Source organism: Moschus berezovskii, chromosome 4 (assembly GCF_049115385.1).
Source record: "Moschus berezovskii isolate FMDL1 chromosome 4, NW_MosBer_1.0, whole genome shotgun sequence".
NCBI classification, from domain to species: domain Eukaryota; kingdom Metazoa; phylum Chordata; class Mammalia; order Artiodactyla; family Moschidae; genus Moschus; species Moschus berezovskii.
Window position 1 is genome coordinate 30456819 of NC_142463.1, and position 27451 is coordinate 30484269.

At 43.4% G+C, this 27451-nt stretch overlaps 1 pseudogene; it reads left to right on the forward strand.

Moving 5' to 3' along the window:
* Positions 1–9036: 9036 nt before the first annotated feature.
* LOC148778025 (uncharacterized) overlaps positions 9037–27451 on the forward strand; it is a 318848-nt pseudogene continuing 300433 nt past the window's right edge.

Below are 27451 nucleotides of genomic sequence, written 5' to 3' on the forward strand. Positions count from 1 at the left end.
AAGGCAGAAGTATGAAATAACAGTGGACGAGGAGCCACGAATGAATAGGTTCAAGACCATACTTTGCTACCTTACAGTTTAGAAAATTAAAATGCCCACAGATAGCTTCACTGACTCAGTGAACATGAACTGGAGCAAATTCTGGGAGGTAATGGAGAACAGAGGAGCCTGGTGTGTTACAGTCCATGGCGTTGCAAAGAGTTGGACACAACTTAGCAACTAAGTAACAACAACAGTTATAATGTCCCCATTTATTGAGGGGAATAAAATTTGGAATCAGGCCCCCAGGGCTTACAGTACTGACTCTGCTCTTAATGCAAAATCTGACCCTGAACCTCAGGTAGAGGCCTCAGTTTTCTCATTTGGGCAATGGCTCTAAGCTCTGCCTGTCATAGGGGTGCTGTGGAATCCATGAGATGGTGTTGGTAACCTATTTAGTACACTGCCTGGCTTAGAGACTACTGGTCATTAGTCACCAGCATTTGCTACAGTAATTACAGAACATGGGCTCAGTAGTGCGGCTCCTGGGATTTAGAGCACAGGTTCAATAGTTGTGGCCATGGGCTTAGTTTCTCTGTGGTATATGGGGTTTTCCCAGATCAAGGATTGAACCTGTGTCTCTTGCATTGGCAGGTGGATTCTTTACCACTGAGCCACCAGGGAAATGCTATGGTGCTGCTTTACATTTGCCGTGTCAGTGCCTGACACACAGGCAGTGCTCAGTATAGATACGTCCTGTTCCTCTACAGACAAATGTCACTTTCAATCCTGGCATCATTTTTTGCAGAGTATTTCTTTTTTGTCAACTTTAGCCGGACTTTTTCTCTCCCAAGGAGCTTAAATCCTCTCCTTGAGTCTAAAGATTATTTTTCTTTACTGGGGCACCTCAGACCAGCTGTTCCCTTGGGAAAGTTACAAGGGAAGTGAGGCATGTGCTTGTGTGCTGAGGCTGTCAATGGTCTTGTGTCAGGTCTAGGGACCCAGGGCGTATGATCACTTGGCCCCATCATTCCAGGTCACTCATGGCTTTGTGGTTGCCTTTGGTAATGTATGTAGAAGGAATGAGTAAGTCTCTTGCACTCTCTTTCTCTCTGTCACACACACACACACAGGCACACACATGTGCAAGTTCCCAGTGATTCACATCCTCTCCTATCATGGAAAGTTGGATGGCTCTGGGAGGGGGGGCCAGTCAAGTGCATCTCTCAGTTCCCAAAGTGATTCTGTGGTCTCAGTGAATCATAGCTCAAGATGCAGAGAGAGGGAACAAGAAAGAATCATGATCGGTTTGGCTCTGGCAATGATCTTGGAAGCTCTGAAGCCTGAAGACAAATCACATTTCTGGACTTTTGAGAGAGCTATGAAATCCTCTAAATTTTAGATGAGGCTGTCTTCTGGGATCAGTCATCTCGAGGAGAGAAGTCATTTTGTTACTGAAATCTACACTGGAATCATAAGAGCTCATCATGCTATGCATTTGTAGGCTCCTGGTCCACCGAGATCATCTGGCAGAAGCCTCGAGTTCAGTTGCAGAATTATTTCCCAGCCCGGGCTCTTTCCAGTCCACAAACCATCCCCAACCTGTTTGAAAAGGTGCTAATAATTTGCAAGTGTCTCTTGGTCCTCTGTGGGCACTCCGTATGCTTTCCTGTCCACTCCTGCATGAGGCACACGTTATTGTCCTCACCTCTCCGAGTGTAAAAGACTCTTGTTCATATAATTCATCCAAGACCTCGTGGTGGCAGAGCCAGGAACTGAAGCCTGGTTTTTGTTTCCAGAAACTACACTCTTCCTGCTACAGCACACAGGCCACACTTGTGGTCCTTCCTCCCACGACCTCTGCAGTCCTGGGCGTCAGCACCTCTACTAACCTTGCTGTCTCATCACATGGCCCCCCAGCATGGCCACCCAGACACAACTTAGAGAAATGAAAGGGAAATGTGGTGAAGGGTGCGATGCTGGGCAGGATTCGGGTTTTCTCACTCAAAGTGAGGGGTTTGGTCAGATAATCTCTTGGCTTCACTCCTACTTGAATGGTTTAGAGAAGTGGTTCTCAGCACAGGCTGTGCATTCAAACCTCCTGGGAGAACTTTTCAAAAACACCAATGCCCAGGCTTCTTTCTAGAGACTTTGGTTTAATTGGTCTGGAGGGGGGCCCAGACACAAACAGATTTTAAAGCTTGCCAGGCTTTAAAAATGGGCAGGAAGGCTTGGGTCTTCCTAGTTTAGAGTTCCCTGACCTTTCCACTCTTCTGTCTTATTGCTAAAAAATCATTGACTCACTGCGCAAGCCAGAAACTTTCAGGTCAACTTTGTGCTCTCTACGGTCACATCCAGTCTAACAAGTCCTTCTGTCTCCACTCTTCTCTGTTCTTTCCTGCTCTCTTCTAAGAAGTCACCATTATCTTTCTCCTATGCTATTGAGATAGCCAGGTAGATCCTGGTGGTTACCAGTCACCATCATCCATCTGTCTCCTTGTCCTTATGAGAAACTTGATTTGGGGCACGAATTCATCTCTCTCCCATGTGGCTAGGGGGTTGCTGCCACCACCCCTAGTTGAGGGATGGAACCTAACAAAGCCACCCTGGGCATGGTTCACCCTTGGCAAATGTTGTTTATCTAGGTTTGAGCTTGTGACCTTAGTGGCCTAATTAAACTGAAAAAAGGGGAGGATTTATAATTTCTTCTGGAGATAGCATAATCTTCCTCTCCTCTGCTGGATATAAACAAGGAAGCATACAGACCAGGTTGTCACTGTCAGCCATCCTGTGACTATCAAGGGAAACAGCTTTAGGGTGACATGGATTGGAAATATATATTTGTCCAATTATAAATATTTATCTAATATATTGAATGTAAATTTATCTATAAACATGTCAAGCTAAGGTTATTTCCCTTCATAGTATAGATTATTATGATATATAGTAAATATTATATTACATATATATTTTATATATAGATTAATAATGTGTGTGGAACATATCATATCAGACATGCAATAAATATGCAATGAGTCAATGAATGGCCTCGTTATCTGGAATCAAGTCAGCCTGGGTCACAGTATACTCTGAAACAGGTGTGGCAAGTTTTTTCTATAAAGGGACAATGTACATATATTTTAGGCTTTGTGGACTGTATGATCTCTGTTGCAATTGTTCAGTTCTGTGGTTGTGGAGCCAAAGTAGCCATAGAAAATAGGCAAATGAATGAACCAAACTGTGTTCCAATAAAACTTTATTTATAAAAACAGGCAGTGGGCTTACTTTGGCCTGTGGGCTATATTTTGCTGAACTATAATACAGGGGGGGAGAAAAAGGTTGGATCAGATAAAAATGATACATATTTGTCCTGCCTACAGAACCTCTGGCTCCCATGACAGACATCACTAATCAATTAAGCCCCACTTTCAGGCAGCTAAACCTGCATTTGCTCTCACACACCTCAGTCAGCACAATCAATCAATTAAAACTGAGTGCAGCCTATTTGCCATCCCCCTGCCTAGATAATGTTCTTCATTCCTTACAAAGCCCTGGGGTTGGGAGCTCACAGTTCTGGGCTTTAGACTTGGGTTTTCTGCTAGTGTTCCGTGTGACATCATCTCAGATATTTTCTTTCTCTGCATCTCATTGATTTCTAATGTTGGGAGTTTTGTTGACAACAACTTGAGAGATGACCTAGGCAAAGATTCCTCAAAAAAAAAAAAAAAAAGCCTGCCTGGTTTTACTCTCTGTGTGTTTGCTGCGTGGTCAATGAAGCAAGGAAAAATAATTTAAGCCAGTTGTGATAACAGAGCATTAGAACCTGGGCTCATATTTTTTCCTTTCCACCTTGCTGAGTTACTAAGGGCAGATCGCGGCTTTAGTGGCAGAGAATGGCTGACATCCATTCCAGAGTGCCACCTTTCCTCCCATTGTGCCACTTGTCAAGTTCTCCAAATATGCCCTTTCACCTTCCATTTCAACATTATTTTCCTTCTGAGGCTCCTGACATGTTTAATTCCTTGGCTAAGCCCTCTCCCCGTCCAAATGTCGCCACCCTTGTCATACAATTTATTTTCTGGACACATATAAAATCAAGACTGAACATTTTTCTCTGCTGTGAACTCTTGAGAAATAGTCTTTGGAGCAACCATCCATCTCAGTGGCAATAATACTCGAAGAGTAAATTCTTTTTGATTCGTTTAGTATTTCTCATTCTAGATCAGATTTCATCAAGTGCAGCCTGTGTCAGTGAAAAGTGCCCCTTTTGGATATGTATCTGTTCCTATCAATCAGTCATGGAAAGGGGGATGGAAATGACCTGAAGCACCTACCATGTGCCAGCCTTGGTGCTAAAGGTGGGGGATTAGTCTCTATTATGTTGATGAGACAATGGGCTCAGGGAAGTTTAATGACAGAGAGAAGATGGGAATGAGTTTTCAGGTACCTAACTGTATTATTCAGGGTTCTCCAAAGATAGAGAAAATATGTGTGTGTGTATACATTTCCTCCCATATCTATTTTTCTTCCCATCTATTTATCACCTATTGAGAGATTAATTTTAAGGAAGCAATTATAGGGGATAAAAGCCTGCAATCTGCAGGGCAGCCTGGCTGGTTAGAAATTCAGTTAAGGGTTGATACTGCTGTCTTGAGTCTCAAATCCTCAGGGCAGGTCAGCAGATTGAAAATTCAGGCATGGTTTCCATGTTATAGTCTTGAGGCAGAACTCCCTCTTTGCTGGGAAACTGAGTTTTGCATTTAAAGTTTTTAACTGATTGAATGAGGCCCACTCACACTAAGGAGGATAATCTCTTTAAGGTCCACTGATTATAAATGTTTATCATATGAAAATCAAAAGACTTTCATAGCCACATATAAACTGCTATTTGCCCAAATAACTGGGTACCATTGCCTACCCAGCTGACCAATAGAATTAACCATCGAATTAATCTACTCTTCTATGTCTCATACTCCCTGAGACTTTGACAAGCTCTGCAAGAGAGCTTAAGTTCTCTTAGATTTGGTTGATTATTTACAGTGCACTCAAGGGCCAACACAGGATCTGAAACTTGGTAGACTCTCACTGAATGAAGGTAGCAGATAGCACCCTCCCACCAAGCATTTTGATCTTGCTTGAAGGGCTTTTCTGGCTCCTCTGTGCTCTAAGAAAAAGATCTGAATGTTCCAACATGGCTTCTAAGTCCCTCTATTGTGGGGTCTCTGTCACCTTCCGCAGCCTCCTTATGACCACTCATCTGCATACTTAGTGTTCTAGCTGCCATAACTTGATTTGCCATTTTTAATGGCCAATCCTCTGTTTTACGCCTGTGCTTTCTCACATACCACTTTCTCTCATAGAGGCACACTTTTCCCATCTGTCTACTGCCTGTTCTCACAAGAGGAACTCTGAGATGATCCCTTAGGCCTCAGCTAAATTACGGTTTTCTTGGGAATCTTTCCAAGTCCACAGTGGGGCTCTGATCTGCCTGTGTACTTAGCTAACCAGAGGACTCATCACACTGACTGCCTGGTTAGCTGTGAGTTTTATATAGGCAGGGATGAGTCTCATATCCCTGGGCCTTTAGTACACAGAGTAATGTCTGACACATGGTGGATATTTAATAAATATTTGTTCACTATCGAGTGAGAAAGAAAAATACAACCTTTGATATTCTTGGTCTTCTTTTCAGTGTTTATAGGTTTTTTTCCCCCCAAGTAAATTACTGTCTGAATGTGAGTTCCTCCAAAAACCTATCGTTATATCATAAATGTCCCTCATGAGGAACAATTAAAGAAGCTAAGAGGTGTCCAGCTCTTCTCACTGGAATTCATGTCAGCCACACGATAGGCTCTCTTCTTAGAAGTGGGATCTGGTGTGCTGGCCTGGGCCCAGGTCATGAAGGATGCATTTGGAGGCTGGATGGAATCATGGAATCATTGCCCCCATGGATTTGCCCTGATGCTACTCCAGGAAGACTGACAGGCAGATGACAAGTACGCACGTTCCAAATTACTTCGAGGTGGTCTCAGCCCCATTTACTGTCCCCAGGAGCCCTATCCAGAGTTTGATGCGGACGCATTAGAAGCACGCGTGAAGACAATGATGTATATGTGTTTAGTCTGAACTTGTCCAGCATGGCTGCGTCACTGTAGAGGGCAGCTGCCTCAGAAAGAGAGGAAAGATGGGAGTGTTAATCATCATGGCAGGCCCTTTCTTACCCCTTAGCCTATCTGCCAAGGCTGCAGGGCTGGTCACCATCTTAGGAGCCTTCATTTCACCCTTCTCTAAAAAATGACATAGATGTCCTCTGCATTGGAGACAACTTAAGGAATTCAAGTCCATTTACTTCAACATTTCCAGAATGGCTATGTTTCACTTGTTTAAAAAAAAAAAAATCTTTTGGGGCACTGAGGCTCAAAAGATGAGGAAAGCAATCGTGAGCAAGGAGAGAGAGACCTTGTCCTCAGGGAACTTAACTGTGCCATGCTGAATCTGTGCTCAAAGAAGAGAAGGCAGAGTGGACACTGCTCCTTGCATGCCTAACAGGGAGTGCAGCTCGGCAAACGTTGATTTCATGCCTAACATTCAGTCGAATATTATACATCCATCTCCCAAACAATCCTTTCAAGAAGGTATTATTCTGGTAACAGATAAGGAAACAGCCTCAAAGTCCTTAGGAGACTTCCCAGCTTAAACTTCCCAGGATGCAGTAGAATAGATTCAAACCAAGGTCATTCAGCTGTAAAGCCAAGCCTGTTCCTTACAGCAGTGCCCTGCTTTTAGTATCAGAAGCATCACCTTGAAGATGATTGGTTGTTTATTTATCTAAGTCTTACAACTGCAGTGCATCCAGGACACAAAAAAAGAAGCATTTGGGCTGAGCTTGAAAGGATATGTAGGAATCCATCATGAGGAAAATGTGGGGAGGGATTCTAGGCATGAACACAGCACTGCATTTGGAGTGTTAGATGACTGCTGGGGTCATGAGGAGGAGGGGTTGAAGGAGGGGCAGGGAATGAGCCTGCTAAGGGGGAGATGGGCTAGTTGTGAAGAGGAGTCTTCACTGCTTTCCTAGGGGATGGATGTCATCAGTTATGTTTAAAGAACAGGGTGACATAGAGGCAAGAGTAAGAAAGCCACAGAGGTAGTACACAGGATTGGCCAGTAGGGGGTGACAGAGAGTGCAGAGCTGGGAGAGCAATTGGAGGCCACTGCAGTTAATCTGAGAAATAAGAGTCTCTGCTGTGGACCCTTCTCCAGCAGCAGCAGCTGTGGACCCATTGGCTGGGTCAGTGATGTGTTCCACTGGGGAGCTGCTGATCAGGGTTTACTTACTAGTTTGTTAGGTAAAAATCTTTTCCCCACATTTCTCTTATATTGCAAACTCTTTGGATAATAGCCGAATTTCTTTTAGCTACACGAGGAAACAAAATAAATCACTCTATTTATATAATTACAATGACGTTGTAGGGGATACTGAGATGTATAGTCCAGATCTCACCTCTGTGCTCAAAAAATTATTCCTCTACCTGCTGGGAGGGCTGCCAGCAGACAGCCCTCAATTCTTAGTCCTCTTTGAGGATTGCATCAGCTGAAGAGAATGAACTATCCCTTCTGAGATTATACTGCCTTCCTGGGGCAGCCACATCCAGTGATGTGGGTAGGGTAGGGTATAAGTGCTTGGCCCCTTTCCCCTATTTTGGTGTATCTCAGAAAGACCCTCCCTACTTAACAATGGCCAAGACCTCTGTTGAAGCTGGGTTGCCATCCACATCTTCCTCTACCTGACCTTGCCCCCTTTCCTTTCATTCCCTTTTAGGATATGGGGTTCCTGAAAGCATTCCCAGATATAGTTAACGCTTGCACAACCCCATCCCAGCCTGCTGCTTTGGGGACTATCTAGCCGCAAGTGACAATTGCAGTCAATGTTATTTTATGGTGCCTGACACTCTGAGAGGGATTTTATATACATATTCCTATTTCATTCTTAACCATAATTGTGGGTAGTATGTAGCCCTTAATAAAATTACTATACTGGTGTGGGGGCACCAAAGAATTTCCCTGTGATCCTAGGTAAACTTTAATCTTTCCTGGGAGAGGGCAGGACAGGGATTCCTAACCTCTTTAGATGTATTAGAAGCTGAGGCCTACAGAGAAATATTTTTCCTCAGATCTAGGAATGTTGAGGAATTGTCTAAGTTTCTAATCAATCCACATAGATATTCTCATTTATGCTCATGCTTTTTAACACATTATTGACCAAGGGATTTTTACAGAAATCAATGCCTGTGACCAGTGATTTGCTATGTAAGTGACTATTGAAACACTCCCGTCAATAACTTTCATGTAACAAAAGACACATTAATATGTATTTGGTCAATAAGTTATTAATATACTATAGTCCAGGCAGGCTAGGCCGGACCCGGGATTTCTATCCCTTGGCTTGAGGGCTGGGCATTTATCACTTGTTGTTCAGTTGCTAAGTTGTGGCTTACTCTTTGTGGCCGCATGGACTGCAGCACGCCGGGCTTCTCTGTCCTCCACTGTCTCCCGGAATTTGCTCAAGTTCACATCCATTTATCACTTAGTGCCCACCTTTTACACTCTCACTCCAAATGCATTGCCTAAGATGCAATGGCAGGGAATGGCTCTTACACGACATCAGTGCCAGGGAGCCCTTTAGCATCTAACTCAGGGGTTTCAAACTGTTTTCTACACAGCTGCCTCGGGGGCTTGAGAAAAGAATAGGAAAAGAAAAAGAGCAGAATAGAGAATAGAGGAAGTGGAATAGGTTCTGAGAAGGAAAGAAAAGATAAAAAGAGGTTAGGGAGACGAGGGGGTGGTGGGGGGAGAGGGAGAGAGAGGGAGGGGCGGGGAGGGCAAGGGGAGGGCTGGTTACTCTAGGCAATAAATAACGGCAACTTTCCTGCCCATGAGGCAGCCGGTTACTTGGAGCTTTGAACTCCTCAGGACAGTATGCTTTATCATCTGGAATAATAAACTCAGACCTGGTGGCCCAGGGAGCAGGTTAGCCGCAGGCTGGGGGTGCAGCCCATGCCGCACCACAGTGGGCAGCCCGCTGTCTGTGTCTGCACAAAGGAGCCCAGGAAGGCATCCTCTGGGAGGCACTGGGGCCAAGAGGGCTCTCAGCTGGTGCTGAGTGAGCTTTTCAAAGTAAACAAGGGCTCCAGGGCCAGGGGGACCCTCCTGTTGGTGGTGACTCTGATGCGATGTGGGTCCTGGAAGGAGCTTGGTATTTTTAGCCCTCCAGTTGCTTTGAAAGCAAGAAAAGGGGTAAGAAACAGAGCCACAGCATGCAATCTATTATTTTTTAGGACATAATAGCTAACAGCTCCAAAAACATTCTGGATGTGCTCCACAGCTCATCAACGGACACATCACCGCAGAATGAGAGAAAGATAAACACCACATGTATCAGAGTGCTGACTGCGGCTGAGGGGGATAGGGAGCAGCTTTGCACTTGCCTCACCTGGAACCAATGACAGTCACTCACCTGTTGGTTCCTTGGTGCACCACCACCCTCCTCATTCCTTTCAAGGAAAGCATTCTGGTTTGATCAGACCCAAGTCCTAGTTTTCTAGGCCACTAAGAGGTCATGGAAATTCTATGGGGTTGAGAGTCAGAGACCTGCCCTGCCCACTTGCTTGCCGTGGGATTGAATGAGTCACATGGTTCCCTTGAACCTGACAAAAAAGTGAAAGTGTTAGTTGTTGAGTCGCATCTGACACTTTGCCACCTCATGGACTGTAGCCGCCAGGTTCCTCTCTGCATGGAATTCTCCAGGCAAGAATATTGGAGTCGGTAGGTGAATTCAAAAGTTTCATTGAGTTTTAACACTAAACAAACCTTCAGAAATAGAAGTAAAGAAGGTTCCCAAGAGGCCAGGTGAGTCCCAGTGCTCCGCACAAAATAAATACTTGCTGCGTAAACCAGTGAATAGGAGATACAGCCGGGACTGATGGCCCACTTTTACTTGCAAGGGTAGATGGAATTGGACATTCTCCTATTACGTGCTCGATTGCTTAGATGGTAAAGAATCCGCCTACAGTGCAGGAAACCCAGGTTTGATCCCTGGGTTGGAAGATCCCCTGGAGAAGGAAATGGCAACCCACTCTAGAACTCTTGGCTGGAGAATTCCATGGACAGAGGAGCCTGGTGGGCTACTGTCCATGGATTCACAAAGAGTTGGACATGACTGAGCGATTACCTATCACTTGCAGCTTTGTAATTTCTAAAACTCCTGAAGGGGGAAAGAAATTTTAATCTTGTGGTGGCAAACAGAGGCAGCCAGTCCTAGGAGATGGTGGGTGAGCGGAGAGTAGACTGCAGTGGGGGTGAGAAAGCAGGGAGCCAGCCAGCGTGTTTGAGAGTGTGAAGCAGTGCTCGCCCAGGGGGAAAGGATGCTGGATAGGATGCGGAAGACTTAGGCTTGCCAATTACTTGCACTGGAGCCTTCAGGCAGATCTGCACTTCCGGAAGCTCAGTCCCTCTTGGTGTTGATCCTTCCTTCCCCCGCTGCCTCAGCTGCAGTGCTGCAGGCCAGCCTCAGTGCAGTCTGCCTTCCTGTCCATCCAGGGTGATCCTTCCAGCCTCCTAACCATTCTTGCTGCCCTTCAACATTGCCCTGCTCCACGCCACTCTCCCCCAGGGTGAAGATCAGGTCAGGCCACTGTCTAGCACACAACCGTCAACTGTCCCTTTGTCTCAAGCTGATGTTAAGCTTTCAAGGCCTCCCTGAGGTCTGGCCCCCATTCATGATTCCAGTGTCAGAACCTGGATTTGCTCTTTTGCATGCATCTTGAGGTTCCAGCCGTGATGGTCTCAGAAGGCTCCACCCTTTCCCAGACGTGTGCACTTTCATATTTCCTGTTCTTCCACACATGCTCCTCCAAACCTCGTCTCGAGCATCTGCTCTGCCTGGAAGACAGAGTCCGGAAGGCCTCTTGGAACAAATTGCTTCCCTCTGTACGCAGCCCCATTCCAGGTCCTTATTGCTTGAAATACTCATTTGGGGAGATAGGCAAAAAGAGAACCCTGAGAGAGCCAGGCTGTGGTCAGAGCAGCATCCCAAGGCTATCATGGTTATCAATCGTTGTCAGGAGATGATTAATTTATGTAGATGTATTATATAGATGTATCTATATAATAGGGATAAAGATCCTTCTCTTTTTAATCACAGGGCTATTGGAAGGATGCAAGCAATGCAAAAACATTCTATAGAAGGTAAAGACTGTACCCAGTTGAGGGTTTGTCATTATAATGACCTGATTCTAGAAAGAAGACCAGAAACTGAATTTCTTCCTCTGTCTTCTCACTCCCTCTTTTCCTCCCTCCCTCTCCTCCTCCTTGCCTTCCTTCTCTTCCTTCTTCCCTATTCATTCCCTTCCCTCCTCCTTTCTTGAGTGTTTGGCATTGCCCAAAGCCCAAAGAAATACTAAAAAACATTGCAGACAAGATTCCCTCCCCGCCATGAATCATGTTTTCTGTTAAAGAAACAAATACGGCAAACAAATAAGCATGGTGATTTTGATTAATGAATGACCAAGGGAAGCAGAAGCATGTACCACAGGGTGCCTGGAAAGAGAAGGTCTTCAGAAACTGGACAGCTGTCCCCTCCCTCTCCCCACCCCCATCAGAGAGGGCAGCTATGAGCTGTGTTATTTGGACTTAGAGTATCAGAGCTGCTTGGTACCTTTAAGTTTCCTTCTCCACAGCGTGAGATGATTCCCATCTTGATGGAGAATTGTGAGGAATAAATTGCTAGGCCTGGCTTATGGCTTCCTAGGAATGATCTCCTGGACAAAGAATTTATTAAACTTTCCCACCTCCCAATAATAGAGGGAGCTTTTGTGAGATCTTAAAGAAAGGGATGTGCAACCCAGGCCTTGTGTGCAAAGAAACAGCATCTTCTTCCCCAGTGAGGGATCACACACACCAGGCAATCCATTTTTCTTTGAAGCTCTCTGCATGGATTCCTAGAACTTTCCCAAGCTCTGCATCATGGCTTCTTATGAACAACTGTGTGTAGGCTAACTTGGGGCCAGTCATTTTACCTTTCTGCACCTGATTTTACACCTGTAAAAAGAGACTGTTAAAGTAGAAAATCATCCTTCAGTATCTTCCAGTGCAGGCCTATGCCCCAACCAGTAACGCTGAAGAAGCCGAAGTTGAACGGTTCTAAGAAGACCTACAAGACCTTTTAGAACTAACACCCCAAAAAGATGTCCTTTTCATTATAGGGGACTGGAATGCAAAAGTGGGAAGTCAAGAATCACCTGGGATAACAGGCAAATTTGGCCTTGGAGCACGGAATGAAGCAGGGCAAAGGCTAATAGAGTTTTGCCAAGAGAACGCATTGGTCACAGCAAACACCCTCTTCCAACATCACAAGAGAAGATTCTACACATGGACATCACCAGATGGTCAACACCGAAATCAGATTGATTATATTCTTTGCAGCCAAAGATGGAGAAGCTCTATACAGTTAGCAAAAACAAGACCAGGAGCTGACTGTGGCTCAGATCATGAACTCCTTATTGCCAAATTCAGAATGAAATTGAAAAAAGTAGGGAAAACCACTAGACCATTCAGACATGACCTAAATCAAATCCCTTATGATTATACAGTGGAAGTGAGAAATAGATTTAAGGGTCTAGATCTGATAGACAGAGTGCCTGATGAACTCTGGACGGAGGTTCGTAACATTGTACAGGAGACAGGGACCAAGACCATCCCCATGGAAAAGAAATGCAAAAAAGCAAAATGGCTATCTGAGGAGGCCTTACAAATAGCTGTGAAAAGAAGAGAAGCGAAAAGCAAAGGAGAAAAGGAAAGATATAAGCATCTGAATGCAGAGTTCCAAAGAATAGCAAGGAGAGATAAGAAAGCCTTCCTCAGCGATCAATGCAAAGAAATAGAGGAAAACAACAGAATAGGAAAAACAAGAGATCTCTTCAAGAAAATTAGAGATTCCAAGGGAACATTTCATGCAAAGATGGGCTCGATAAAGGACAGAAATGGTATGGACCTAAAAGAAGCAGAAGATATTAAGAAGAGGTGGCAAGAATACACAGAAGAACTGTACAAAAAAGAGCTTCACGACTAAGATAATTATGATGGCTTGATCACTCACCTGGAACCAGACATCTTGGATGTGAAATCAAGTGGGCCTTAGAAAGCATCACTACAAACAAAGCTAGTGGAGGTGATGGAATTTCAGTTGAGCTATTTCAAATCCTGAAAGATGATGCTGTGAAAGTGCTGCACTCAATATGCCAGCAAATTTGGAACACTCAGCAGTGGCCACAGGACTGGAAAAGGTCAGTCTTCATTCCAATCCCAAAGAAAGGCAATGCCAAAGAATGCTCAAAGTACCGCACAATTGCACTCATCTCACACGCTAGTAAAGTCATGCTCAAAATTCTCCAAGCCAGGCTTCCGCAGTTTGTGAACCGTGAACTTCCAGATGTTCAAGCAGGTTTTAGAAAAGGCAGAGGAACCAGAGATCAAATTGCCAACATCCGCTGGATCATGGAGAAAGTAAGAGAGTTCCAGAAAAACATCTATTTCTGCTTCATTGACTATGCCAAAGCCTTTGACTGTGTGGATCACAATAAACTGTGGAAAATTCTGAAACAGATGGGAATCCCAGACCACCTGACCTGTCTCTTGAGAAACCTGTATGCAGGTCAGGAAGCAACAGTTAGAACAGGATTTGGAACAACAGACTGGTTCCAAATAGGAAAAGGAGTACGTCAAGGCTGTATATTGTCACCCTGCTTATTTATCTTCTATGCAGAGTACATCATGAGGAACGCTGGGTTGGAAGAAGCACAAGCTGGAATCAAGATTGCTGGGAGAAATATCAATAACCTCAGATATGCAGATGACACCACCCTTATGCAGAAAGTGAAGAGGAACTCAAAAGCCTCTTGATGAAAGTGAAAGAGGAGAGTGAAAAGGTTGGCTTGAAGCTCAACATTCAGAAAACAAAGATCATGGCATCTGGTCCCATCACTTCATGGGAAATAGATGGAGAAACAGTGGAAACAGTATCAGACTTTATTTTTACAGTGGAAACAGTGTCAGACTTTGTTTTTTTGGGCTCCAAAATCACTGCAGATGCTGATTGCAGCCATGAAATTAAAAGACGCTTGCTCCTTGGAAGGAAAGTTATGACCAACCTTGATAGTATATTAAAAAGCAGAGACATTACTTTGCCAACCAAGGTCCGTCTAGTCAAGGCAATGGTTTTTCCCGTGGTCATGTATGGATGTGAGAGTTGGACTGTGAAGAAAGCTGATCGCCATAGAATCGATGCTTTTGAACTGTGGTGTTGGAGAAGACTCTTGAGAGTCCCTTATACTGCAAGGAGATCCAACCAGTCCATTCTAAAGGAGATCAATCCTGGATGTTCATTGGAGGGACTGATGCTAAAGCTGAAACTGCAATACTTTGGCCACCTCATGCGACGAGTTGACTCACTGGAAAAGACTCTGATGCTGGGAAAGGTTGGGGGCGGGAGGAGAAGGGGACGACGGAGAATGAGATGGCTGGATGGCATCACCAACTCTGTGGACATGAGTTTGAGTGTACTCCGGGAGTTGGTGATGGACAGGGAGGCCTGGCGTGCTGTGATTCATGGGGTCGCGGAGAGTCGGACACGACTGAGCGACTGAACTGAACTGAAAATCACTGCAGATGCTGATTGCAGCCAGGAAATTAAAAGACGCTTACTCCTTGGGAGTAAAGTTATGACCAACCTAGATAGCATATTAAAAAGCAGAGACATTACTTTGCCAACCAAGGTCCATCTAATCAAGGCTATGGTTTTTCCCGTGGTCACATATGGATGTGAGAGTTAGACTGTGAAGAAAGCTGATCGCCGAAGAATTGATGCTTTTAAACTGTGGTGCTGGAGAAGACGCTTGAGAGTCCCTTGGACTGCAAGGAGATCCAACCAGTCCATTCTAACGGAGATCGATCCTGGGTGTTCATTGGAAGGACTGATGCTAAAGCTGAAACTCCAATACTTTGGCCACCTCATGTGTCAATTTGACTCACTGGAAAAGAGTCTGATGCTAGGAAGAATTGGGGGTGGGAGGAGACAGGGACGACCGAGAATGAGATGGCTGGATGGCATCACCGACTCGATGGACATGAGTTTGAGTGAACTCCGGGAGTTGGTGATGGACAGAGAGGCCTGATGTGCTGTGATTCATGGGGTCACAAATAGTTGTACACGACTGAGCAACTGAATTGAATTGAATTGAATATCTATTATTAAGGCTGGGAGCAGACACTCCCTCCTTTGTGGGCCAGACTGAAGTGTGAGGTCAGGGGTGGAGCCAGGTTCCTCTTGTCAATTATAGTCCTAATTGAACACCAGTCCTGTGACAGACCTTATACTAAAAGAAGAACCCCACTCCTCCCCCATCTCCTGCAGGAGGCATCACTCTCTCCGTCAATATTTGAGACCTGACTTCCTTGAGGCACAGAACTGGTGAAGAAAAACGGGACCTGGCTCCTGCCCTCACTAGGCTGCCATTCCATTTGGGGAGACAGCCAGAAATGCTACCAAGTAAGCCAAGAAATAAAGAAAATACTGGTAAATTGTGATCAGCACTATGAAGGTAGCCAGCAAGGGGCAGAGATTGAGAATAATGATGAGAGAAGCCATGCTGCATAGGAGGATCATGGAGTCTGTATGACTTGTAGACAAGCTTGTAGCAAACAGTGCACATTAAACCATGGAAATGATAAAATAGTGCTGAAACCACTCTGGGAAGAAAGTGGAGGAAATGATAAACTCTCTGCCTGGGAAACTTAAGACTTTTGAAACAACTTGTCCAAGGTCTTGAAGTGGGTTATAAGCAAGTCCAGGCTAGAATCTGGAGCCAGAAGTGTTTCTTTTGCTTTCAAGTCTTTATCTTACTCCTTTTATTCTTCTGTCTTGGATCACTTCCTCTCCATTAGATTGCCTGGCGGGGGCAGAGTTGTCTTCAAAGAGACAGTCTTTGTGTCTTGGAAGAAGAATCAAAGGTCATCGAAAAGAAAACATGTGTCATACTAAAAGTGTCAATGCAAAATTTAAATTATACCATGAGATTAAGCTTCAAGCACTTCTAGCTCTTCAATTGGTTCATCTACTGCATAGGCTTGTTATGTGCCTGGGAGACTAGTTGGAAAGCACTTTATAGATTGTAAAGTACTGTACACATGCTAGGAATTACTGGATATCTGACCCCCACTCAGAGCCAGTGAAGACTTTTACTCTTTTACCTTTAGAAGATCACCTCTCCCATTCCCTCTTTTCTCTGAGAATTAGAAAGAAGAGTGGTTTAGTTCTGGAGTGGTGAGAGCTTTGACAAAGTGCTCTCTACTCTTCCTTTCTTTTATCTTTTCTGGGGACAATTTACTGCCAGAAATGTGTCACTTCAAGCAGTCTTCCACATCTTATTTGGATAAAATGAATATTACCACACCATTCTGTGCACTTTTCCCCCTTGTCTCTTCCAGGAATGTCTGTAACCAGCTTGACAAACTACTGATTTCGACCAAAGTGCTTTCAACAGTTTTTAGATATCAGAGACCAAAGAGGTGAGAAGGACTGAAAGCAACGAGGAAAATCAGAAGTTTCTCATGGGTCCAGATTCAAAGCTTCCTCCAGGCAGCCTTCCCAGGTTTGCTAGCAGCAAATGAGGATTTACTCAATGGCTGCAACTTGCGCATGGAAATCATGTAGCTCCTATATGTTGTTGTTGCTTTTGTCCCTTCAGTCAACGACAAAGGTCTGTTCTGGGTATTAGGGTTGCAATGATGAGCCCTATGACTCAACAAGATTTCAAGGCATAGAAGATGTAAATAAGTAAATATAAGTAATGGCATATGGCAAAAGTGGTATGAAATGAAAATTTGTAGGAGTGTAGAGGAAGTAGGGGGAGAGGACTTCCTGCTGGAGGGATGAGGAAAGAGCAGACCTTAATTCTGGATCCTGGAGAAGGTTGTATTTGAGCTGGTCCTTTAACGATGCTAGGAGTCATATAGATTGAGATAGGGTAGCAGGTGCAGGTAGGGAAGATTACATCATCCAAAATGAGGTTGTTAGCACATTCCAAGGCAAGAGAAAGCAGGAACTAAAGAATAAAGAAGAATCTTTTAGGAAAGAAAATAACCCAGTTTTCCTGCTGTGTATAATACATGACAAAGATATGAGTAGATGTTTTAACAGAGAAAAAATTTGGACTTTGGTGAGAACCTTAATTCAAATTTAGGTCCACGTTACCCCATTAACTAACTGTAATCTTGAATATATCTCATCACCTCTCAGAATTTAGTCTGAGAAGAATAATGCTGTCATTTGGAGTGGTGAAGATTTTAGGTCCTATTTTCTGTTAAGGAGCTTAGAAGGGTGCTTGGAGCAAAACATCAGCACATACAATTGAGAGCCTTGTTTGGCTCTCTCAGCAAAGGTCTCGAAGCTATTAAGGATAGGCATCAAGTACAGCTGGTCCTAGCTGGCCTTGATATTAAAATCTGGGCAACATGTGTAGTCTTTTATACTACGTGTTTTTGGCCCTGTAACTTCAAATCTAGACAAGGAAATGGAGGCTCAGAGAACTGGAGATTGTTGATGAAGAAGGGATCTTCACTTCTTTCCACTTTCCACCTTGACCTGTAGAAGAGAGACTGTCCCTTCTACGCTCCTCTCAGGGAGACTGACTCACTCTTTTTCCACTCTCTTAGACACTCTCCCCTGAAAAGCAGAATCTAATATGCTCAGTGCCAATGAAGGAAAACTCTGACCACTTGCTAACAATTCCCATTTTCTGTTGCCTCTTCTAGATTCTCCCTGTATAACTGGGTGTATCACAGGAAGAGTATAGGTCATTTTGCTTTCAGATGGAAACCTAAGCCCTTTCAACTGTTAACCCTTGACAGTAATTTTGAGTTACAGGTACAGGTTTTTGTTTCTTCTCCCTTTGAGATGTGGAGTCAGTTTCTTTATCTCTGTCATCTGGATTGGCTTGTCGACTTGCTTTGGCCAAAGCAAAGAAACAGAAGTGATTGGAGAGGTCTGAGCCTGGGCCTTAAGAGATGTTACCTGCTCCCCTTTGTTCTCTTGAAACCTTGTGATCTCCATGCACAGCCAGGCTGACTTTTTGAATGAAAAGAAACCAATGGAGAGAGGTCTCAGTCATCTGAACCAGCCCAGTCAAGGACATCAGAAACTGGCCATCCTCTGATTGCCCTGTCCAATGATGCATCTAGATCAGTGAGCTCAACCAAGATCAGCCCAGCCCAGCCCAGATCAGCAGGACTGCTGAGCGGACCTGTAGCTCTGTGAGCAGTAACAAATGGTTATCATTTTAAGCTCATAAGTTTTGGGGTGATCTGTTGTATAACAAAAGCTACCAGATACATAGGATGATTACATAAATTTTAAAAAGTGATGATTGTTTCCCGTTTGACTGGTAATCTTTGTGCTCCAGAAGGAAGAGGACTCTTTGGTAACCTTAACTGCTACAGAAATGATAGCTTCATTTTAAGGTTGACATTAGTCTTATGAAGCTACCAGGTATGGCCACACAAATTATGTATATCTGTATTCTAGGGAATCAATGCACATCCTGGCATGTATCACATGTACTGTATGAAACAAAAGATGATGCCTGGATTTCTGCAAAGCAGAACAGTAACTCCCAGAGGAGAAGCAGCGCAGACGCCTGCATACGCCATTAGCAAGCGGGGGCTGGGCAGGGAGGAGCCGGCTGACCTGCTTAGAGAGAGGACTGGGCTTGAATGCCACGGGAACAATCTGAAAGAAGTAACTGGGGATAGCAAAGCAGACTGGATAGCTTCCCCATGAAAAGGCAGAAAGCTCTAACCTAAGACTCTGCCAGTGCCACTCACAGAACAAAGGGCTGAGCAGAGTGAGCTGGCTGCGGTCGGCCCATCCCCTATCCCCCTCCAAGACAGGCAGGGAGGTCAGTTAGAGCTGGAGGGGGCAACCGCGGCCCCAGAAAGGCATCTGATAGAAACTGCAGGCAGGCTTGTTGCTAATCAAGACTTCTTGGGCTTGGGCCGGTCGATATCCGCCTGAGAAGGTGCACCGGTTATACACCCAGAAAACCGAGTGGCAGGGACTGGGGAGGCGATAAGTCACAGCGACCACGCTCGCCAAACACCTGGTCACCTGAGCTGCTCGGACCAGGGAAGGCACAAAACGCAGGCCCAACCAAGTCGGCGCCTTTGTGGAGTACCTGAGAACCTGAACTTGAGCCTCTCAGACCTGGGAAGTGCATACAACCCAGCGCCGGCCTTGGACAGTTCCCAGCAGAGCAACCTAGAGCCTGTGCAGTGTAGACTGGGACAGCACACACGCTGTGAGCGGGGACAAACCCAGTGTGGCCAAGACGCTGCAAGCACTCCCCACAGATGCCAGAGATATTTGTCTGCAGCGTTCTTCCCTTCCCAGAACAGGACTGAACAACTGAGCCTTAAAAAGTGTCCACCTGCCCCCTAGTGTCAGGGCGGAAATTAGACACTGAAGAGACCAGCAAACAGAAGCTAATACAGAGGGAACCACCTTGGAAATGACAGAGAAGACTAGAGGCTACTCCAAGATTAAGACCAAAAACCAGAGGCAAGAGGCTTAAGCCTGAATCTGAGAAAACCAGAGAACTCCTGACTCCAGGGAACATTAATCGATAGGAGCTCATCAAACGCCTCCATACCTACACTAAAACCAAGCACCCAAGGGTCAACAAGTTCCAGAGCAAGACATACCACGCAAATTCTCCAGCAACACAGGAACATATCCCTGAGCTTCAGTATACAGTCTGCCCAAAGTCACTCCAAACCCACTGACATCTCATAACTCATTACTGGACACTTCATTGCACTCCAGAGAGAAGAAATCTAGCTCCACCCACCAGAACACCGACACAAGCTTCCCTAGACAGGGAACCTTGACAAGTCACCCGTCCAACCCCCGACACAGCGAGGAAACTACATAATAAAGAGAACTCCACAAACTGCCAGAAGACGGAAAGGCCACCCCAAGCAAAGCAATATAAGCAAGATGAAGAGGCAGAGAAATACCCAGCAAGTAAAGAAACAAGAGCATTCTTTGGCATTGCCTTTCTTTGGGATTGGAATGAAGACTGACCTCTTCCAGTCCTGTGGCCACTGCTGAGTTTTCCAAATCTGCTGGCATATTGAGTGCAGCACTTTCACAGCATCATCTTTCAAGACTTGAAATAGCTCAACTGGAATTCCATCACCTCCACTAGCTTTGTTCGTAGTGATGCTCTCTAAGGCCACTTGACTTCACATTCCAAGATGTCTGGCTCTAGGTCAGTGATCACATTATCGTGACTATCTTGGTCGTGAAGATCTTTTTTGTACAGTTCTTCTGTGTATTCCTGCCTCCTCTTCTTAATATCTTCTGCTTCTGTTAGGTCCATACCATTTCTTTTATCGAGCCCATCTTTGCATGAAATGTTCCCTTGGAATCTCTAATTTTTTTGAAGAGGTCTCTTGTTTTTCCTATTCTGTTGTTTTCCTCTATTTCTTTGCATTGATCACTGAGGAAGGCTTTCTTATCTCTCCTTGCTATTCTTTGGAACTCTGCATTCAGATGCTTATATCTTTCCTTTTCTCCTTTGCTTTTCGCTTCTCTTCTTTTTACAGCTATTTGTAAGGCCTCCTCAGACAGCCATTTCACTCTTTTGCATTTCTTTTCCATGGGGATGGTCTTGGTCCCTGTCTCCTGTACAATGTCACGAACCTCTGTCCAGAGTTCATCAGGCACTCTATCAATCAGATCTAGTCCCTTAAATCTATTTCTCACTTCCACTGCATAATCATAAGGGATTTGATTGAGGTCATATCTGAATGGTCTAGTGGTTTTCCCTACTTTCTTCAATTTAAGTCTGAACTTTGCAATAAGGAGTTCATGATCTGAGCCACAGTCAGCTCCTGGTCTTGTTTTCGCTAACTGTATACAGCTTCTCCATCTTTGGTTGCAAAGAATATAATCAATCTGATTTCGGTGTTGACCATCTGGTGATGTCCATGTGTAGAGTCTTCTCTTGTGTTGTTGGAAGAGGGTGTTTGCTATGACCAGTGCATTCTCTTGACAAAACTCTATTAGCCTTTGCCCTGCTTCATTCCGTGCTCCAAGGCCAAATTTGCCGGTTACTCCAGGTGTTTCTTGACTTCCTACTTTTGCATTCCAGTCCCCTAGAATGAAAAGGACATCTTTTTTGGGTGTTAGTTCTAAAAGGTCTTGTAGGTCTTCATAGAACCGATTAACTTCGGCTTCTTCAGCATTACTGGTTGGGGCATAGGCCTGGATTACTGTAATATTGAATGGTTTGCCTTGGAAACGAACAGAAATCATCCTGTCATTTTTAAGATTGCATCCAAGTACTGCATTTCGGACTCTTTTGTTGACCATGATGGCTACTCCATTTCTTCTAAGGTATTCCTGCCCACAGTAGTAGATATAATGGTCATCCGAGTTAAATTCACCCATTCCAGTCCATTTTAATTCACTGATTCCTAGAATGTCGACGTTCACTCTTGCCATCTCCTGTTTGACCACTTCCAATTTGCCTTGATTCATGGACCTAACATTCCAGGTTCCTATGCAATATTGCTCTTTACAGCACCAGACCTTGTTTCTATCATTGGTCACATCCACAACTGGGTATTGGTTTTGCTTTTGCTCCATCCCTTTATTCCTTCTATAGTTATTTCTCCACTGAGCTCCAGTAGCATACTGGGCACCTACCGACCTGGGGAATTCCTCATTCAGTAGCCTATCATTTTGCCCTTTGTTACTGTTCATGGGGTTCTCAAGGCAAGTATACTGAAGTGGTTTGCCATTCCCTTCTCCAGGGGACCACATTCGGCTGTGGTCCATGTGATTAGATCAGCTAGTTTCCTGTGATTATGATTTCAGTTTGTCTGCCCTCTGGTGCCCCCTAGCAATACCTACCATCTTATTTGGGTTTCTCTTACCTTGGTCGTGGAAAATCTCTTCACAGCCGCTCCAGCAAAGTGCAGCCGCTGTACCTTACCTTGGACGAGGGGTATCTCCTCAAGGCCGCCCCTCCTGACCTTGAACGCAGAGTAGCTCCTCTCGGCCCTCCTGCGCCCGCGCAGCCACCGCCTGTTGGACGTGGGGTAGCTCCTCTCGGCCGCCGGCCCTGGCCTCAGGCGTGGGGTAGCTCCTCACGAAGGGGACGACAGAGAATGAGATGGCTGGATGGCATCACCGACTCTGTGGACATGAGTTTGAGTGTACTCCGGGAGTTGGTGATGGACAGGGAGGCCTGGCATGCTGTGATTCATGGGGTCGCGGAGAGTCGGACACGACTGAGCGACTGAACTGAACTGAACTGAACTGAAAGGAACAAGATAAATGCCCACCAATACAAACAAAAGAGGAAGATATAGGGAATCTACCTGATAAAGAATTTTGAATTTTGATGGTGAAAATTATTCAAAATCTTGAAAGAAAAATGGAGTTACAGATAAATAACCTGGAGAAAAGGATTGAGAAGATGGAAGAAAGGTTTAATAAGGACTTAGAGGAAATAAAAAAAGAGTCAATATACAATGAATAACGCAATAGATGAGATCAGAAACACTCTGGAGGGAACAAACAGTAGAATAATGGAGGCAGAAGACAGGATAAGCGAGCTAGAAGATAGAATTGTAGAAATAAATGAAACAGAGAGGAAAAAGAAAAAGGAATTAAAAGAAATGAGGACAATATTAGAGACCTCTGGGACAATGTTAAACGCTCCAACATTCGAATCATAGGAGTCCCAGGAGAAGAAGACAAAAAGAAAGACCATGAGAGAATATTTGAGGAGATAATAGTTGAAAACTTCCCTAAAATGGGGAAAGAAATAATCACCCAAGTCCAAGAAACCCAGAGATTCCCCAACAGGATAAACCCAAGGTGAAATACTCCAAGACACATATAATCAATTTAACAAAGATCAAACACAAAAAACAAATATTAAAAGCAGCAAGGGAGAGGCAGCAAATAACACACAAGGGGATTCCCATAAGGATAACTAACAGCTGATCTTTCAACAGAATCTCTTCAGGCCAGGAGGGAATGGCAAGACATACTTAAAGTGATGAAAGAAAATAACCTACAGCCCAGATTACTGTACCCAGCAAGGATCTCATTCAAATATGAAGGAGAAATCAAAAGCTTTGCAGACAAGCAAAAGCTGAGAGAATTCAGCATCACCAAACCAGCTCTCCAGCAAACGCTAAAGGATCTTCTCTAGACAAGAAACACAGAAAGGGTGTATAAACTCGAACCCAAAGCAATAAAGAAAATGGCAATGGGATCATACTTATCAATAATTACCTTCAACGTAAATGGGTTGAATGCCCCAACCAAAAGGCAGAGGCTGTCTGAATGGATACAAAAATAAGAACCCCATATATATTGTCTACAAGAGACCCACCTCAAAACGAGGGACACATACAGACTGAAAGTGAAGGGCTGGAAAAAGATATTCCATGCAAATAGAGACCAAAAGAAAGCAGAAGTGGCAATACTCATATCAGATAAAATAGACTTTAAAACAAAGGCTGTGAAAAGAGACAAAGAAGGAAACTACATAATGATCAAAGGATCAATCCAAGAAGAAGATATAACAATTATAAATATTTATGCACCCAACATAGGAGCACTGCAATATGTAAGACAATTACTAACGAGTATGAAAGGGGAAATTAACAATAATGCAATAATAGCGGGAGATTTTAATACCCCACTTACATCTATGGATAGATCAACTAAACAGAAAATTAACAAGGAAACACAAACTTTAAATGATACAATAGACCAGTTAGACCTAATAGATATCTATAGGACATTTCACCCCAAAACAATGAATTTCACCTTTTTCTCAAGCGCACACGGAACCTTTTCCAGGATAGATCACATCCTGGGCCATAAATCTAGCCTTGGTAAATTAAAAAAAATTGAAATAATTCCAAGAATCTTTTCTGACCACAATGCAGTAAGATTAGATCTCAGTTACAGGAGAAAAACTATTAAAAATGCCAACATATGGAGGCTGAACAACACGCTGCTGAATAATGAACAAATCATAGAAGAAATCAAAAGAGAAATCAAAATATGCATAGAAATGAAAGAAAATGAAAACACAACAACCCAAAACCTCTGGGACACTGTAAAAGCAGTGCTAAGGGGGAAGTTCATAGCAATACAGGCACACCTCAAGAAACAAGAAAAAAGTCAACTAAATAACCTAACTCTACATCTAAAGCAACTAGAAAAGGAAGAAATGAAGAACCCCAGGGTTAGTAGAAGTAAAGAAATCATAAAAATTAGGGCAGAGATAAATGCAAAAGAAACAAGAGAGACCATAGCAAAAATCAACAAAGCCAAAAGCTGGTTCTTTGAGAAGGTAAATAAAATTGACAAACCACTAGCCAGACACATCAAGAAACAAAGGGAGAAGAACCAAATCCATAAAATTAGAAATGAAAATGGAGAGATCACAACCAAAAACACAGAAATACAAGGATTATTAGAGAATACTATCAGCAATTATATGCCAATAAAATGAATAACCTGGAAGAAATGGAAAAATTCCTAGAAAAGTACAACTTTCCAAAACTGAACTAGGAAGAAAAGGAAAATCTGAATAGACCCATCACAAGCACAGAACTAGAGGCTGTAATCAGAAATCTTCCAGCAAACAAAAGCCCAGGTCCAGACGGCTTCACAGCTGAATTCTACCAAAAATTTAGAGAAGAGCTAACACCTATTCTATTCAAACTCTTCCAGAAAATTTCTGAGGAAGGGAAACTTCCAAACTCATTCTATGAGGCTACCATCACCCTAATCACAAAACCTGGTAAAGATCCCACAAAAAAAAGAAAACTACAGGCCAATATCACTGATGAACATAGATGCAAAAATCCTGAACAAAATTCTAGCAATAAGAATCCAACAACACATTAAGAAGATTATACATCATGACCAAGTGGGCTTTATCCCAGGAATGCAAGGATTCTTCAATATCCGCAAATCAATCAATGTAATACACCACATTAACAAATTGAATAATAAAAATTATATGATTATCTCAATAGATGCAGAGAAAGCCTTCGACAAAATTCAACCTCTATTTATGATAAAAATCCTCCAGAAAGTGGGAATAGAAGGGACCTATCTCAACATAATAAAAGCTATATATGACAAACCCACAGCAAACATTATCCTCAACGGTGAAAAACTGAAAGCATTTCCCCTAAAGTCAGGAATAAGACAAGGGTGCCCACTCTCACCACTACTCTTCAACATAGTTCTGGAAGTTTTGGCCACAGCAATCAGAGCAGAAAAAGACATAAAAGGAATATAAATTGGAAAAGAAGAAGTAAAGCTTTCACTGTTCGCTGATGACATGATCCTCTACACAGAAAACCCTAGAGACTCTACCAGAAAACTACTAGAGCTAATCAATGATTACAGTAAAGTTGCAGGATATAAAATCAACACACAGAACTCACTTGCATTCCTATACACTAATAATGAGAAAATAGAGAAATTAAGGAAACTATTCCATTCACTGTTGCAACGAAAAGAATTAAATACTTAGGAATATATCTACCTAAGGAAACAAAAGACCTGTACATAGAAAACTATAAAACACTAGTGAAAGTAATCAAAGAGGACACTAATAGATGGAGAAATATACTGTGTTCGTGGATTGGAAGAATAAATATTGTAAAAATGAGTATACTACCCAAAGTAATTTATACATTCAATGCAATCCCTATCAAGCTACCAAGGATATTTTTCACAGAACTAGAACAAATAATCTCACAATTTGTATGGAAATACAAAAAACCTCGAATAGCCAAAGCAATCTTGAGGAAGAAGAATGGAATTGGGGGAATTAGCCTGCCAGACTTCAGGCTCTACTACAAAGCCACAGTCATCAAGACAGTATGGTACTGGCATAAAGACAGAAATATAGATCAATGGAACAAAATAGAAAGCCCAGAGATAAATCCACGCATCTATGGACACCTTATCTTTGACAAAGGAGGCAAGAATGTACAATGGAGAAAAGACAGTGTCTTTAACAAGTGGTGCTGAGAAAACTGGTCAGCCACTTGTAAAAGAATGAAACTAGAACACTTCCTAACACCATACACAAAAATAAACTCAAAATGGATTAGAGAACTAAATGTAAGACCAGAAACTATAAAACTCCTAGAGGAGAACGTAGGCAAAACACTCTCTGACAGAAATCACAGCAGGATCCTCCAAGACCCACCTCCCAGAATATTGGAAATAAAAACAAAAATAAACAAATGGGACCTAATTAAAATCAAAAGCTTCTGCACAGCAAAGGAAACTATAAGCAAGGTGAAAAGACAGCCTTCAGAATGGGAGAAAATAATAGCAAATGAAGCAACTGATAAAGGATTAATCTCCAAAATATACAAGCAGCTCCTGCAGCTCAATTCTAGAAAAATAAAGGACCCAATCAAAAAATGGACCAAAGAACTAAACAGACATTTCTCCAAAGAAGACATAAAGATGGCTAACAAACACATGAAAAAATGCTCAACATCCCTCATAATCAGAGAAATGCAAATCAAAACCACAATGAGATACCATTTCACACCAGTCAGAATGGCTGCTATCCAAAAGTCTACATGCAATAAATGCTGGAGAGGGTGTGGAGAGAAGGAACCCTCTTACACTGTTGGTGGGAATGCAAACTAGTACAACCACTATGGAGAACAGTGTGGAGATTCCTCAAAAAACTGGAAATAGAACTGCCATATGATCCAGCAATCGCACTCCTGGGCATATACACCGAGGAAACCAGAATTGAAAGAGACACATGTACTCCAATGTTCATTGCAGCACTGTTTATAATAGCCAGGACATGGAAGCAACCTAGATGTCCATCTGCAGACGAATGGATAAGAAAGCCTTGGTACATATACACAATGGAGTATTACTCAGCCATTAAAAAGAATGCATTTGAACCAGTTCTAATGAGGTGGATGAAACTAGAGCCTATTATACAGAGTGAAGTAAGCCAGAAAGGAAAAAACCAATACAGCATATTAATGCATATATATGGAATTTAGAAAGATGGTAACCTTAACCCTGTATACAAGACAATAAAAGAGACACAGGTGTATAGAACAGTCTTTGGGACTCTGTGGGAGAGGGTGAGGGTGAGATGGTTTGGGAGAATGGCATTGAAACATGTATATTATCATATGTGAAACGAATCGCCAGTTCAGGGTTGATGTATGTTACAGGATGCTTGGGGCTGGTTTGCGGGGATGACCCAGAGGAAGGATAAGGGGAGGAGGGAGATGGGAGGGGGGTTCGGGAGGGGGAACTCAT